Below are 18,852 nucleotides of genomic sequence, written 5' to 3'. Positions count from 1 at the left end.
GGTTTTCGTTTTATAAAGGTTGTGTATAATAAGTGTAATGTAAATAAATAAGCGTATTTTTTTAAGATTTATTCTTCAAAGTCTGTTTATTATATTTTAAAATAAACTAGATCTATAATTTAATTTATTAATTCATATTTTTTTCGAATTGGGGACTTGACGGGTAACCACAATACACAGTTTTATATTATGTAAATAAATAAATGTATTTTTTTTGTTATCTTTTTCCAGTTGAGGAACTAGGCAGGCAACCACAATACCTACATAGTTTTTCAAAAGAAAAAAGCTGGGTCAGAAAATCAAGTTTATAATACTTACTATGTATATCTAAACTTTAGTCGTTATAACACAGCAACCCTATTAATCCACCAGTGTTGCCAGATAACAAATTGTCGTTGAAAAGCAAACTTTATATCGGGAGCCAGTGAATAGGATCACTTATTAATATTTGCTGTTGGGGTCATTTTTCAGGCATTCACGACAAAGGGTTAGTCGGTCGGATCGGTCGCACTGCCTCAATATTTAACGTGTTCAGCGATATTTATGACTTAAAGGTGCCTTGCTGGTGGTAGCGGGAAACTGATTCTGTTTTTTGCATTATGAAAGTTACATCAATTTTGTCTGAGATTTTGTATTGTCTTTTCTTGCCTAGGTTGAATTTTATGTGATAGATATTGATGCCACCTCTCGACTTACCTATATACATCTAGAATAATAGTTATGTAAGTCTATGGTGTTCTATAGTGAATACTAACAAAGTCTTATAAGTAGAAGGAACTATAACAGTAAACCTCCATGATTTGGCTGAATGAATAGATACCCAGAAATGTAGTCTTTTGACTGATCTTCTACATATGTACATGTAACCTACTAATTACTTAATTTGCAGGCTTCTAAAGAAAACAATATTTTTTTTTCAATGAGAAATTACCCAATTTATCAACTATTCTTTAGAATCATTATCTAAATCGCTTAACGCCATACCCTAGATACGCTCTCACTAACACCACGTACCAACAATATTTAATTTCCACCAAAAGGGTTGCCGCGTTTCGCTAACGACCCGAACACTTTTTATTACATTTTTGGCGAAGGAAGCTAATACTGGCTCGTTAAGTGATTCCTTAGATTAATGGCCGCCAATGAGGGTACCGTGACCAGTGGTTGATGCGATTGGAACTGTTAATCAGAGGAGTCAAGGTATTGGTATTGTTGACTTCGATGAACGGTGATTATCGGTTAATAAATATTATTGAAACTATATTTTATGGTTTTGTTGGTGCTGAGGTGGTTTGCCGAATTTATCATCTTTGGCGGTTATGATTTTTGTATAGTATGGTGCACTCAAAAATCAATCATCTGTTGGCTTTTCAATGTGCCACTGCAGAGCATAGGACTCTTATTAACACGCTTATATTAGCTTCACTTGTACATATGTAAGAAAATCTTGGAATCTTAATTTGACCCTCTTCCCGGTCTTCGAATGGGATGAAATTTTGCACACGCTCTGAGTTCTGATGACAATATGGACATGACTAGCGTGTTTTTTAGTTTTTAAAACAATAATTATACAGAGAAGGAATGAGCGTTAATCACCACGGCTTGCTCAAGGCAGATTGGCGATTTCAGAATGTAAAGTCCTGGGTTCAAGAGATTTTCCTTGTAAGTTTTCTACGACCTAAATTCCATTTATTTCTATAATCGAAAAGGCCTAAATTAGCAAAATCAATTATCATCGTCTACACATTTTCAATATAACTGTTGATGAGCTAATCAACGCTTCGTTAGATCAAACACAAGATTAATGGTACATTTTAATTTTAACATTTATTTCATCAATTTGTCTATAAAAACACCTGTGTAAAGTGCGTGTTAGAAAACGTGGTTCCGCATGTGACTAGATATTTTATTTTATCCTGAGATTGTGTTATTTATTAGAACTTAAAAATATTTATTGTACTTTAAACTAACAATGGTCGGTAATGTTGTGTTAAACTGTCTGTCACACAATGGTTATTTGTTGAATCTTTAAATTGTTTATTATCTATGAAAAAAACATGTTTTTTCATCGGTACCTATAACGTATTAATAACGTACTGGGAATTTATATTTGCATAATAGCATTATATTTAATAAAGTATTTCCGTCACAAGACGGGGTAAACGCTAAGAAGAAGAAGAAAAAGATTTCGGTACACAGTAAGCACATGAAAGAAGAAGAGGTAACGTAAAATAGTAGGTACTAACTTAGTATGTTATACTTAACTTCGTTAGGCTTGATTCTAAAGAAACTCACACTATTAAATCTCATTCTATTTCCTTTCACCAAAACAAATCAACACCCAAAAATCTTTACGGTACCCTAAAGACCTGACAATGCTTAACTAACGATTATCGAGACCACACCGCATCGATTCGATTCGATTTATTGTGCGCCGCCGACCGAGCTCAATCGATTGATTTACTCGATTATAAACAAACTCTTTTACGCTGATTATGAAATGATCTTTGCTTCTTTAGAAGTGTTGAGTTTAGAAAAAGGAACAAATGACGTTCTAATGACTTATTGTGAATTAGTACGCTGGCGGTCTTGGTTAATAGATTTTTTTATTCAATTCAATTAAAAGAAAAAGTTTCGTATTGATAGTATATAGGTATAGGTAGGAATATACGTGTTGATCGTAGTTAAGGTGAATCACGGTGAATGTCACAACCACATAAGATAATAACAAAAACTTATATGCATAGGTAAAGTTTTTTTATATTTTACGTAAGTTTACAGCACATCTTATAATTTTTTTGATGCCTTTATTAATTTTGAAAGCTAGATCAATTTACAAGGAACATCCCTGAAACTGTTTATTGAATAAATTAAAATATTTTTAAGAATTTGAATTCTAAGAACTTTCTAAGTAAGTTTACTGTTAACTCGGCAATAGAACTTAACTACCAATTTAGGCCAATTCTGTAAAAAATATTGATACACTTATTTGTCCTTCTAAAATTACCAAATACACACACACATTGTAATAACAATTTACATACTACACCACTATCAGTGCTCATTACCACATAAAAACCTATGTCTAATTACACGAAAATTCTCCTAATTAACCAGAAGAGTTTCTAGTGTAAAACTTACACCCAAAACTCATATACCATCGACGCAATCTCTTACTTTGCTATCCATTGACGGTTCAATACTCAAGGCTTTGCTTACAAGTCTTATAGAACAAGCAACGGTATGGTAGTATATTGTTATGGTGGTTCTATGGTCGTAGTTTGTCTTCAGGTGTAACGGGTAAGTAATAGTGGTAAGTCAGCGAGTATGGGAGATAGAGGGGACAGTAGGTTTAGTTTAGTATTTCAAGTGTTATCTGTTAGAATTTGAATTGTCGTCATGGGGTGTTGGTATGGCAAATTGGTACACACATTCTGACATAATAACGATCTGTGAATATTAGCGTCTTGCACACACCAGATGAAAATGTATTGTGTGACGTCATAAGTAATGTCATGCTATAGTATCATAACTAGAAACCGAAGAAGAAGAGTTTTACTTTTCTTCAGTAGAAGAAGCGAGATCGGTCTTTAAGTAACATGAGTGTTTGTCAGTGTGACTTTTCTATATTCTACCAGGTATCCCATGGTGATCTCAATGCCAGAAGATCTGTCGTTAAATAACTTTATCGCTCTGAAGTCATTCTGTTCATACAATTTGATTGTTGCACAATCATGCGTAGCCAACTTCACGCAGGCAATGCATTTTTTGAGTCCAGTAGTCTTAAAGAAATCATATCCAGTGCTAAATGAACATTCTGTACTTACTTACTCTTTGCCCCATAAGACAGGGTACAGATGTGTGAGGCACTCGTTAGCGAACATGCGCCACTCTGCCTACATCTTAATTAAGGGAACGGAGTACCGTACTGCGAGCGGCCACAAGAAAGTACTGGCTGGATTAACTTTTTTGAATTTCGAATTTCGAATTTGGAAGCCCACGTCCGATATTCGGTGAATTTGGAATTTGGAATCACATAAGACCCACGTCAAATATTCGGTGACTGATTTTTTGTAGGAGCAAAATAGAACATACGATAGCAATATTAATAGTGTGACGCTTACGTCCTACAAAAGCCGGTAGGAACGTCCTACAAAAAATCGGTCTGATTTATCTGTCCTACAAAAAGTCTGACGTGAGAGGGCGAAATTTTGCTCGTGTGTATGTTAGTGACAAATTTATGCACCTTAGATTAAGATAGGCTAATTTTTAACCAATTTATTAGGTATTTTACTTAGGTAGATACATTTTCTATTTGGGTTTTTCAACAATGCCAAATTTTGTGAATAATCAGTATTTGCTCTTACTCTTTCCTGGTTTTGTCTAATTATAATGAGTTAGAATAGCAAATACCTTTTATTCACATACATATTAAGGTACTTATAGGTATTATTATGTTTTGCCTAATTCAGAATAATTTGAGACAATTGCTAATGATCCCAGAAAACCCCAATTGTATTATAGTAATTTGAGTTAGGTAATTACTAACAAAACTGGCGAAAAACAATGATATGACATCAATCATTAATCAAATGTTAATTAAAATATGTTTTGCTAATTAGGCGGATTTAGAGCTGTACTGTTACGCACTGAAATTAGAAATTGTATCCAAATGTATTTTTTATGGACATAAAAAACACAACATATATCTACATAGGTACAGGGTGTTCCACAATTCTGGAACCGGGTGAAAGCAATTTTTTGCCGGGACGCAAATGGACCACAAGATACAGCTTTATGACTTAACTTTTCTGATATCCAAATCTGAGCTCATATTATGCTGAAAACCGCATCAAAATCAGTCCAGCCAAACGTGAGAAAATCGCGCACAAACATACATACATACAAACAGGTCAAACTGAGACCTCTCTATTTTCGAAGTCGGTAAACCAAATGACCTTGAAACTTCATGCATGTGTACGTGATTTATATCAAATATGATGCTGATTAAATAACAACTAATTAGGTCAATTCCATTATAATAATTAATGCTAATTACGAATTATAACAATAATAAGGAAAGTAAATTTAACAGTAGGTACTTATTACTTATATGAGTTAGGAAAGTGGTTTGCCTAGCTAATTAAAATTAGGTTTTTGTAGAATTTTCTCTGTTTGGTTTTTAATTATTTTATTTTTTTCCTCGTTTTCGGTGCGCGACCTTGGAAAAGACCTACACATGCTACGCTGTAGTATGACTAATGCCGTAATAATGTTATTGTCCTTTTTTAAAAGTATTTTTCCTTCTTACATTATTAATTTGCAATAAATATACATAATTATTATAAGAAAAAAAGTTTTTAATAAAAAATATATACCTTAAACCTTCTCTTAAATCTGATAAATACTATCGTGAAAACCGCATCAAAACCAGCCAAACGTGAGATACACATATAAGTCAAACTCAGAACCTCCTTTTTAAAAGTTGGTTAATAATATTATCAAGTTGAAACCTCATGCTTGCCCGCGTCATTTATGTCCAATACGATACGTGACGCCGCAAGTTAAACTCACAACCTCGTTTTTTTTAAATTGGTTAAAATCCTAACTTGTTTTATTTAAAACGTACTTTCTTGTAACCATAGCAACTTATTAGGTCGAATATTGATGAGCAATTAAGGTCGGTGTTCAGACCAATCTCGGGCTCTTCGATAAGCACATTTGTTGTCCCCGAGTCAACACTTATGCTAATCACCCGGGTCCGCTTGCCATCTCAAAGCAATCGGAGGTGGTCTCAAAACAAATAGGCAAAAAAACACAGATTAGTCATTGTAAATGCAAGATTTGATAAGAATAGAGATAGGTAGTACTAGGTTGTAGAAAGAAAATTATTTTGTTTTTTTTTTTTTTTTTTTAGTTTGCTTTGCGAGTGCGATATGAAGAAAGTTTTTTTTTAATCTAATTGGTTGTACACAGATTCTCCATTATGTATGAACCATAATTTTGTTTGGAAATTGATAATGCGATTCTATTATTTTTACATTGTATTCTGTGTTACAACAAAATATATTATAAGTCCTATCTTTCTTATAATAGAAATACTGTTGGCAAAATATTCTTGCTCCAAAGCATAACCGCACAAAATAATTATTTTAAGGACACAGACTAAGATCATTATTTCTGAATGGATCTTGTCATAACATTCACATCACCATGGAAACGCATGACAACGTCTCATCCGCAGCGTAGAAACTATCTGTAGCCCATAAAACTGCGAACAATAATTTCTATTAGGCACAGGCCATAACTCATAATTGCCACAAGTGCCGCACAAACGACTGATTGTTAGCCAAATGAAACGAACATATCCCATACAAAACACCTTTCTTTTACCTTTTGACTTATCGATTTCCCTCGTAAAATTTATGAAGATTGCCATCGACAATCACGCCTACTCTCAAGAAATCAATGGACACTCAAGCTTTGCTTCTATTTAAGATTTATTAGTCCCTATTCGAACATAATCTCAACTAATTCACCGTAGAAAAACGTCGGGTTTATAGCCAGCAGGACAATCGCTGCTTTGTCGCTCGCCTCAATATATTTTAAATGACTGCTCAAGACGGCCTCTCGTGAAGCCGATCCCATTGTGACTGACGATGGACGTTCCTTTTTCGTAATCGAATGCGGGATATTTATTTTGAATTAAGAATAATTTCTTTTTTAGCTGCCGTCTGTGGACGTGTGCCGAGCATTAGCGGCCTTTGTTAACGCTGTATTAATGAACTTTGAATATCGAATGGGGTTCGTTTTTTTTATTTTGTTAGTGCCTTTGAACTGGACTACCGCGTCGTTTGGGGAATTCAGTTCGGATACGCCACTTGGTGAACGATTTTTAACGGTTTTTTTTATAAATCAGGGGCAGCTTTCGAAGTTACGATGCTAATTTTAGTAATTTTATAAAAAAAGAAATATTTTGACCCTAATCCAGATCATGAAAACAAATAATCATTACCAAAGTGTTAATAAAAGATTACCAAACCTGCAAAACTGGGTAATTCGCCAATTTATTTGCCCATCAATTTATCAAAAGATTAAAGCCTTTAAAGTCACGACAAAAGGGTTTAGCAAACAATTAATACCTCAAGTCTCATGTCAAGTTGACATTGTTTGACAAAAACAAAATGGCGCCGGTGGCCTGAAGAGCTTACACTGGCTTGCATTAACACTTAGCTAATTGAAAACTGACCCGACTTGCAAGATGGATGATGACTCGTTTTGTTAAGCGGGTATAAGCGGTGTGTGATATCGATGTTTTGGTAAATGAGGGAATTTGCAAAAGTTAAGTTAGGTAGGTGAAATGAATGTATATTTTTTATCATTATGTGGAGAAACATAGGTACATAAATAAAACTCTATTTCTAAAATATTGTGGAGTAAAGTTGATTTAACGGTTATGATGTGGTGAAGAAGATAACTACTTAAATTTTTAAACCTGGAAAATTCTACTTTAAACACTAACTTCATCAAGTTCATTTATCAAAATTCTAGTATAATGTCAAGAGACCATTATTTTTTGCAATAACGTCACCTACACACACACACACACGCAAATACACATAATCACAACAATAGACACACGCTAAAAACTAATTCTAAAAAAAATGATTTGATCATCAATGACCACACGTGGTTAGTCACCGAAAACGTCAAAAGCAAACATAGACCATTATAATAAAAGACAAAGAGTTGCAATTCCAACAAACATAACAATATTTACAAATTAAAATGTTACACCAACGTGAATTAGTACGACAATTAACAAGTTCACGTTAAAATACTAAGAAACCAAATTCTTAGAAACTTAGAAATAACCACAAAATGATTATTATTTCTATTAATTTTATATTATTAATAGTATTTTCTCGATAATTACATGTGGCGTGATTTTATGACGTCATTTGTGCAAATATTATAATGACTAGGTCACTGGCCATTCATACTTAAGTCGCTAAGGAACTCTTAGGTAATGCAGATTTTCCTTAAACGTAATAATACTTGTTTCCACCAGTGATTTCACCTACTTCCTGAGGAAACAAAGGTATTTCGAAAAACCTGTAGCAATCCAATTCTATGTAACATTTTTTGTCAGCGTCATCATCCTACTGTCTCACAGTTATCACACAAGATTTTTTTTGACATTTGCTTTACGTAATATTAGATAGACTTCGTGGAAAGCTTCTGGCTTTACAGCTGCACAGATCGATCGATCACAAGGTTAAGCAACGGTTGGCGTGGTGAATTGAACCATCTTGCCACGACGAATTCTTCTTTGTTTCAGAAGGAATGTTAAATTGGTGGGTCCTGACTGTCATCTGAACACAACATCTCTGGCAGTCGTTACGGGTAGCCATAAGCCAGAAAGTTTGACAACCAGTCTTATCCATGAGTTGCGTCTCAGCAAGGAGTATTGGGTTGCCCATGTAAATGGGTTGTGAAGGTCAAGACTGATATGCAGTCACTCTATGTTAAATATTAATACACGGCTGCATCAGGTAAGGTTGGAAGCATCCTCAACATAGTTTGAAAAGGCAGCTTCTAAACGACAATTTTTGGTAGGTGTTGTAACCCTAACTGAGAAAGTGCTAGGTAAGAAAAGCCCAAAAGGTTGACATAGGTAAGTAAAGCCAGATGACTCAAAAGGTCAATAGGTCGATATTAATTATCAAAGTCGATGAATAAGTGTAGAAATTGGAGAAATAAAAACAACAAATTATACCTACAACACAAGGCATACGTGACATGAACCACGTTTGTTTTTAAATTAAAATAAACATGAGATCATCGTAATATCTTCACTGAGGTTTTGTTGAATTTAGGACGAATTATTTTTTCCATGTTTCTTAGAAAATTGTATATTTTTAATAAGTAGTAACACAGTATCAAACTTGCATCATTGAAGCATGTACCTGTGTATGTTTCTTTTGTCTTAAATATGTTAAAGAGTGTCGATCATTTTTGTAAAGCGGATTATCAATGAGACATATAAAGGATTAGAATTACATTATTTTCAAAGAGAAACAACAAGAATAAAACAGAAAAAAAGACCACAAATTATTTTATTATGCTGACTAAAGAGCATTATAAGAAGCGGCTTAAATTACAAAAAAAAAATGTTGCACTTTTTAACCCGTTAATCACAAACAAAACCATAAACAAAAATAATTTCATTACCAAAACAAAACCATAATCCCAGCTTATCCCAGCGAAGTCGTGAAGCGAACACAATTACCTAAGTACTAAGATATTGTCCTCAGCAGATTAACAGGTAAACTTGTGAACCGATCGATAGAACATCTTGGTACGTTAAACCCATTAAGGATTTCTCTTGGGCGTGCGCTTTTAAGGGTTAGGACCTCGGGCTATTCTGTAAGGAAAGTGGCAATATTTTTAATTATTTTTTTACCTTTGATGTACAGAATATTTTACCTAACATTTTTATTTCCAATAATCAAAAAAAAATGTTTTTGAAGGTTTCAGCTCTAGTCACTTGTAAGAATGAATTTTCATATTAAACTAACATCATTTTATATAGATCTAAAACTTTTTACAAAAAATAAAACCGACTACAAAAATATACCAAAAGACTTCTCCTAAGTGTGATAAATATTTTTTTGAAAACCCCATTAAAATCGGTCCAACACAAACATGCCTACATACTGACACACATACTGAGAACCTTATTAAATATTTTCTTGAATTAGATTAAAATCCTTTTCTCGAAAATATCTTCAGCAAAAATCACAGTGAAAACTTAGCAGAATAGAACCAAGCTATCTTTAGAATGATCAGAGCGCGCTGGGTGCTAGCGCGCTTCTTCTAATTTGTAATTACCGCCAGGGGGCGCTTATTAAGTTATTACTGAGCGACAATGCGCTGACTCGCTTTAAGTGATTTCTTAGAAAGTTTTGTTAAGAAAAAAGAGGTTTAGATAAGAAAATATTGAATTTAAAATTAGTTATACGTGGATGACCTGTTTGTGGGTAACTCGGGTTGAACGGTCAGAGGTTAAACTGTGATTAAAGCGGTCGATCCGTAGATGGATGAGCCTTCATGTCTTAGCGTTTTATGCAGAAACTAAGTTAAGCAAAGGGTCATTAGAACATCTTTGACAGGCGCTAAGGGTAGCCAGTGGCACTCTTACTAAAGAGAAAGTATATCATAATCTGATATCTACCTAGATTGGAGAGGTAAGATAGGTAGTCATATCATGTAAAACACTAGTAATTTGTTGCAGCCGATTAGACTAGATCATAGTTAAGCCCGAAAAAAACAAGGCAGATTATTATTTCAAATTACACTCAGTACTTTAGGAGCTCAAACCTTTTTTCAGTTTAAAAACTTTCTAAGCTCTTAGCAAACTAGATTTCTGTCTCAAACCACATTAGTATTCCTAAGTCTATCTAAATAAAAGACTTAGAAATAAGCTAATGAAATGGTCCATCTAATTAGTAATTACGACCGCTGGTAGGCGCTTATTAAGTTATCAACATCTCAGCGCTGTGTAGGCGTTGGATACACGCTAAGTTTCTTTAAGTATTTTATAGTGAAGTTGTGGCTTTTTTGTAGCTTTTAAAAACTTTCTTGGGATTTCTAGGTAGTAATTTTAATAAGTGTAAAAGGCCTTTTTTATTTTATGTCCTAAGTTGGTTTATAGCTAAGGAATCTTCTATTTTATGATGGAAGTGTTACCAAGGCTAGCTTTCATTGGTTTCTAATATTGTTTAGAAATTCATAGCCATAAGTAAGTATGCTAGTTTTTTTTTTGGAACTAAGAAGTATAAGCAGGTATATGACATTTAAAAGAAAAGCTACATCAAAACAGATATGATTTTCTATTAAGCCCAAGGTTACTATGATTAACTCCTATAATTGCTCACGCTCACGATGAAATCGATAGATGCATTTGTACTCATATCTCAGATACCTCAAACCTATCATTGCACATACAATCATGCACATTGCGACAAAACCTAACAATTATCGTGCACATATTCGAACTTGCAACTCAGGGAAGCGATTCCATCTCAGTACATTCAAATCTCAATACGATCAAAATACATTATTGTTACATACAACTAAAATTCAACCCTAACCTCAAGATCCCAACGTCCAAATTCCCCTGTCTCTTTTCAGGTGAAGTCTTCAAAATCTCCAATCAAAAATGAACTTTATAGTCTTGAAGTAAGTTGTGGTTTCGCCTGTGTGTTGCCAGACAGTGGTTTGGTTAAGCAAAGTCGTGACTGGTCGGTTGACGCTCTAATGAAGTCGTAAGGCTTGCTTGCTCGCACACATCGACCCTGCATGTTTCTTAGTATGGAACATGTTAGCGAATTAAATGGGAGTATGGCGAAGCTTGCTTTTCTTGAAGGCCTTTTGGTTTACTATTTTCCCTAATAAGTCATTAGGGAAAATAATTTTCTTGGTCTAGTGCTCTTGTCGTTAAAATCACAACAGCAGACCCTATCTTGGAGGCGAGGTTATCGACATGTAACTAATAAGATGACCGGCTATAATAGAAGGGAGTGTCAGACTCTTACTGACTAAAATCATCAATGATGCTTCTGGAGCACTTTCCAAAATCTTTTGAAATATCTGAACTGCAGACCCCTGGTATTGATTCATTTATTTATTCCAGCAGTGCTTCATATGTGCCTACTTACATCTTTACATATGCTATTTGACAATCATTTACTCAAAATACTTCCAATTTAGTTACAACCCACTATTCCAACTTCCACAGCATATTTTATATAAAACAAAAGCCTCCTCCATTCTCCCACAGCCTCCCAGCCCCGTCTCTTTGGGTGGCTCTTATTATAACTCATTAGCTCCAGGACACCCTGCACATAGCTACACAAATTATCTCCTTTGACTCACTACGACCAGTTTACCAAGACCCTCGACTTCTTTATAGCTGCCTAGATCCTGATCAAGATTCACACCGTGCCCTTAAAAGAAGAGCTCTAAAAGTGTTGGCAACTAATTGGTGAAGTTTAATACTTCTAATGATGTCATCTACAGTCACGATACGTTAAAGGTTAGAAGATGTAGGTATTTGATAGAAGTGCTAGTTATGATAATTGATGGAAGTAAAGTTATTGCATTTGTATGCAGTTTATCGATGACAGCACTGTGTTTGTAGTTTGTGGTATGAATGTGTACGTATGGGAATAATTGGCAGTTACTTTTGTTGATATAGGTATCGCATAATTTGTGCTACATATATGCTGTGGGCTTTATATTTCTATGATAGGTTTCGAGATTAAATGAGTTGTTATTGATTTAAGACAAAATGATTAGGCCTAAGATCAGTTCAAGATCTCTCAGGAATATTTCACAACTTCTTAGACAGAGCTATGCATTTCGAAGATCTCCCTTAGTCGTTTTAGAATACATCTTTGAAATACATAGCTTTTGCCTTTTATGTGCCCTTTTCAAACATATTGTTTTAGAAATGAATTGTGACACCATTTTTACTGTGTCTAACTTCTGTAACCGCTCTGAACCATTCCTAATCAACAGTAATTACTAAAGCTACTTTCTCACGGCTATCAATCAAACCTTCTCCACTGTTTCCTCACGAACTCCGAACCTCTTCATTTCCCATACATTATTCTCACAGCATTTGGCGTTAGTTTACACAATTTGCTAATGTAATTTACCTTAAGTTTACACTTGTCTAGTACTTGCCTATGTGCGCCATGTTTGATTTCCTAAGAGGTGAGAATACGGATTGTTTTTTTTTTGGCTGAAAGTGGCGTTGGTGACTAATGAAAAGTTTTAATGACATCTTTAAAGATATTAAGATCTAAAGAGATTGATACGAACTTTCTTTATAGCCCCCCAGTGTTGTAACGTTATTTATAGAAATATAAGAATAAGAAGTGAACCTATTGTCGTCAGTTTTTGTATGTCGAAGTGTGTTTTATTCCATCATCAGATTTTATAACATAATCCACTTATTAAGTCTGTATCTTTTTATCTAGTTTCACAGTTTATCAATTTTGCTATGCTCTCTGAATACCACACCAACTTCTTCTTCATCGGTTCCAATAAAAAATCGGCTCGTGTGTGCATACCCTAAGCAATAGGAAGCTCTCTATTACGTCGGTATAGGATGTATGTTCAGAATGGAACTGTAGAACATTAGCGGCCTCTACAAGTTTCTTCCGTTGCAAGTTTCCCGTGCGGCTTTCCCACATTATATAAATGAAAATGTATGCATTGCCAAAGGATTTTTGTCCGTTATGTTTGGGTAATAATTTTGTAAGCTTTTCTTTGTAAAACGTTAAATATTATGAAATTCAGTTTCAGCAGATAAAACCGTAGGCTACAACTGTACATTGCTAAACTATTTTTTTGTAAATCTTACCTAAAAACTGTAATTACAGATCTATGACCGAATGCGACAGAATGGCCTTACAAACTAAATCCTAAATCAACACTTTGTAAGAATTGTTCTCAGACTTAACTCTTAATTTAAGTAACTATGAAGTAGTGAGAGTGGCAATCACTAACTGTTGTACTTACTTGAATATTTTTAAATAGCAATAGATTCTGGGTTAACTTACATCTATCTTTACGCCGTATTTCATAAACCTATTCATCTGTGGATTCGCTTAGTAGAGATAGGAATTTGGGACTGTCAAGAATAGGAAGTCAAAATACTAAGTAAGCCAATAAATAAGAAGACAGTTTCTTGAAATTCGCAGTAAGTAGCCTACCGCACAGCTCAACAAACCTTTTGTAAGTCCCTTTACTCTATAAAATCGATGTGAAGACAATATTTCCCACCGTAAAGTGCTAACTACCTTAACTGGGTACATTTGTGAAGACCTGAACCCTGTTACAGGGACTATTAGCATCGCTTAAGGGAATTAGAGCATTTTCTGATGCACCACAGTTTCTTTGTAAGCTGTCATTCTTGATTTTCTCTCGTATATTGAGTTTTTCGAATTTGGTGTGAGAAACAGTGATGGGCCTAATGAAATGTTAGCGTTGTTAAAGGCTGATTAGGAAGTCATTAATTTTGGTTTTATGGTTTGAGCAATGACGTTTACGAGGTTTTTTGTTCTCATGAGATTTGGAGAAAAGTAAATAAGGTAATTTTTAGGCTTCAATTCTTCAAATCTCAGCGTTATCACACTAGCAAATTTTTCGCTGTGTTCTGTGCGGCAACGTGGTTGAGTGACAGAAATCAATTGACAACTATAGGTATATTTTGGTAGTATAAATGAGGACTATGGAAACCGCGGATCAAGTTTTTGTCGCCTGTAAAAAACCGAGTGTATGTTTTTAAAACTTTATGTACATTTATCAAATGTATCGTTGAGATAGATCTAGTTAAGAATGCATTTTTCAGCTTTAGTTTATGCATGCTTACATAGAAGATAATAATTGCATAGGTAACTAACTCGCAGTAATTGAGTAATTGAATTAAGTTATTTTCCTGCAATTTTGCATACCACAATTCCATTAATAATGCATTTAATGGAATCGTTGTAATAATAGTACCTAATTGTAGTTCAATAATGAAAAATAGAACTTAGTAAAAAGGTGTGTTTGACCACAAATATGAAGTCATTTAATTTGTTTTGCGAAGTTACAAATGACTAGGTACAGATTCTTAACATGGTTTGACTACCTAGTTTGTCTTCAGAAAATAGATATACCTACATTTTAATGGATTTTTAAAAATTAAAAGATTATCGGCTATGAGGAAAGGACTGAACAACACTATCAGATTTTATATGACTGCGTGAAGTAATTATCTCAGTCAACAAGCTGCTGCCGAAGAGATGGTGATCGATGGGTGAGCCAAAATATTAGGTTACATACAGTATTTTCAATAACATTTCAAATAATTTTACCGACTTTAAAAAAAGGAGATATCAGCTCGACTATAGTATTACACAAATTTCTAAACATGTAAGCCAAACATTTCGATCGAACTGATCCATTCAGTTCAAGCGCACGACAGCACACCTAGGTACCTATAAAACACGCTATTAACACGCCGCGGCTATGCCTGGCAAATAGTTAATTTTCTAGCTCATCGCGGTTGTTAGACAACATAAAATTCGACGCGCTGGCATTGATGAGCAATTTGCGATGAAAACACCGTGTCATGTGAGGGATAAGGTGGGGACACAATGGGGTAAATTAAAGATAATTTTTTGGGGTTAAAATTATGTTAATAATGAGAGGTTTTTTATTGGTAAGAAACAGAAGGGTTTAGTAAGCTAAACTGAGGTGAGAATTTGTAAAAAAAGTGAAGGCAAAATGAGGCGAAAAACGAATTTTGCAATATTTTTATTCTCAAAAATAAGTTTGGTATCCAGATAAATTATACCTACTGTTCGTTTCAATATGAAGTGACATAGCCTATGTCTACCGGGGTAGTTAAGTAACTGTGATAGAATGTTTCAAACCTGTTCAGTTGTTTCGAAGCCCTTAAGGTAACAAACTAACAAACAGAACAAAAAAAATGTTTTTCTTTTTATATAACATTAATTATCATAAACATGAACGAAAAATTTAATAAGTGTAGGTAAGTGTATTGTTATTCAAAAATTAAACATAGGTAGATACAACGACGACCAAATTACCGCAAAATACAAACAGTGACGACATTAAGGAAAAATTGACAAAAAATAGTAACAAACAGGTTTACAATGAAGTCATTTTATGAATAAAATAGATAGTGAGTTATCAAGTAATTGTACGTTGCGGTTAAAATGGAGTAATTGTGGAAGAATTTATTTACAGACGAGTAAGAATTATGACTTCAAGCCAATTCTGTCATTCATCACGTGATGCTCCTTATATGGGTTTATTGTAATTATGGGTTGGATGTAGGTTATTCATATAATAAAATAAGCTAAAGTTTGTGGTCACTCATTTGACGAAGGTGAAAAGGTATGAAGTAAGCTCCTTCAAAGCAATTTTCGGTTACGGTGGATTTTGATGAAAGTCACTGTAGGTACACTTGTCAGTAAGAGTAGAATAACACATAGGCTACTTCTTATCCATGTGTGAAACGTAGTTCCTTCGGGACGCTGGTGAAACCGGCAGCGTCCTTAGACAAATCATGATGCTTAAATTTGATTTATCAGTTCACTATCATACAAATCATTACAGATGACAAACCTCAAAGAATCTTACTATAAGGGCTGATTTTTAAATTGCGGCACAACTTTTATCTGAAGAATATGTTCGACGTTTTGACTTTTATATAGAAAACATGTCAAATCGCCATATTTATTCATTGAATAAAAGTTAACTGATGATTGAAAAATCGGCCCTTAGACAAGTCCATTAAATCTATTAAAAAGTTAGTTAAAAAAAAAAAATAAGCCAAAAATATAATCCTTCAGTGTACCTCTACCCTATCCCATATGTAATGGGCGATGGTATTAAGTGATCAATCGTAGCTCGTAGTTTCCTTATGGCGTTATAATTATATGGCACACCATCGATTTAGTGTTTATAGCGGACTGAGTATACCCCATAACGTTTACCCACATGGTTTTACCGTTATTTTCATGGAATTCGTGCTTATTTTGTGGGTTTTATAGTGCCTTGTTATATTTTGATGTGGTTTTCCATACCGTTTTAATTGGCAACCTATTTACTAAAAGGTGATTGGTGGTGTGTAAAGTAAAAATATTTTACTTTGGTGTTTTATCGATTGAGCCTAACGATGTCTCGAACTTATCCAGGAATTGAACTCGGGACCCTACGAGCAATTTAGCAGTTTTTACGACTAAAATTGATCAAACTCCATGTTTTAATAAAGATAGCGATGCGGATGATCATACAGGCTGTATAATAGTGTAGTACCTAACGTCATAAATGTTCGCTTCTTCGTATCGATAAAAAACACCACCTACAAACAACTCGAAGGACCAAAGAAAAGAAGCCATCTTGCGATGCTTTTTAAAAATATCTCAACAGTAAATAATAATATCGACGAGTCCATAAGTCGAAAGGGTTTATTTATTTTAATAATAATGCTTCGACACGGCTATTAATAATTGTCTAATTGATCGCATAGTTCATTAGGCGAAAATACTACATTGAATAACCACTTAAACTATAGACTTGTCTGTTTTAATGTATTTTATTGTTCTACATTAATTTATTCACGAATATATTTACTATTAATACTTTGAGCCGTAATTTGTACAGAATATTAAATAGTTTTAATAATCGTTTAGTCAATAAAGTAAAGTTAATGTCTTTAGTTTGCCTGAGTGAATGATATAATGAATGAACTGCATTAATAACTTATTAATAGACCATTAAAAGTCTATTGAACATCTCATTCACTCGTTTATTGAATATTTGCAATCGATTCTGAATATTCAATAGTTTCATTAAAACTTTTGCTGTAAAGTTAATTCTGTATACGTTAATTGCATTTTCGATTGTAACGTTGAATTCGTTCATAAATAACTTTATGTGCGTAGCTAGTTAAGTTTTTGTAAGAAAGACGTTGAATTGATAAAAATACTATTTTTGTAAAAGGGAGACTTGGGTAAAGTTACCGATTTTTAAAATACGATAAAATATCTATACTTATGGTAAAAAATCTGTTTACATACGATATTTTAATTCAACGAGTAATAAATCGTTGTACCTATAATGAGTAATCGTACACAAGTAAATATATACTATAAAGTAATAATAATTTAAATACGGAGAACCAGAAAACACTTCTAGGTAATTATTTCCTTCTTAATACTGATCATTTAAGAACCTTCAGTTTCAAAATAAATGAACTCCAACATTAAGAATTTAATAAGGGACACTCAACTATACTCAATCTATAGGAATAAAAAACAATTGCAAACCAAAATCCAAAAAAAGAAAATAACTAACGTATTTGCTACTTCTATGGAAGAGTCCAAGGATTTTGTATTAACAAGTCCAAAGTGTTCGCGTCATCAAGCGGCGGTCAGTCGTCCGATCTCCGGCGTCGTCGGGTCACGGTGCCTCCAGCCTCCTAATTGCCGTGACGACCAATATTTGTCATCAATTAAATACCACACGGATTTCTTTAATTATTCCCCCCACACGTGTTTTGTTTGACAGCGTCAGAGACGTATGTACTTGCGTAGTGCGCTTGACTTGAATGTTCGCTTGATGGCGAAACTGTTTGTCTGTTTGTCTTGTTAAGTCGGTTTATTGTTGGTGAAATGTCTTGTGGTGATGTTTTTTGCAAATGTAGTACTCACGTATTTATTATTACTTGTCTCGTGAAAACACTTTTGGGATTCTAGAGAATTTAATTACAGGATAGTGAATTTTCACAACTCAAAACTACCTATTTACTATTTTAGGTCCACTTGCATCACTGGTCAGAGGTCCCATAATAGATCTCATGCAAAGTTCGAGTAAGCAGTCAGACAGAATTCTAGTAGGTACGACAAAGTGATGATCTTCGAAGCTGCAACTCAATTTCGTATCACAAATTGTCTTGCAGCCCAGAACCAAGTTATAGCGACAAATAGCTTTCAATAGAGAGCTTGTCTGCACCGCTTTATATGTATATCTAGAACTATCTACCAGTCTGTATGTCTCACGAACGTCGACGTACTAATAACCGATATCTGTTGTCGACGATATGCAAGTGAAATCAATACACGATATGTACTGAGATGTGTAGCTGGATGTGCGAGTGTATGGAAGGCGAGAATTGAGGCAGATAGGATTAAGTTGATGTGTGAGGAGTTTGAAGAAATATGGTGATATGGCGTTGAAGAAATAGAAAAGGTAACTAAAAAA

This window comes from Helicoverpa zea, chromosome 23 (assembly GCF_022581195.2).
Source record: "Helicoverpa zea isolate HzStark_Cry1AcR chromosome 23, ilHelZeax1.1, whole genome shotgun sequence".
NCBI classification, from domain to species: domain Eukaryota; kingdom Metazoa; phylum Arthropoda; class Insecta; order Lepidoptera; family Noctuidae; genus Helicoverpa; species Helicoverpa zea.
This window is presented reverse-complemented; position numbering follows the sequence as displayed.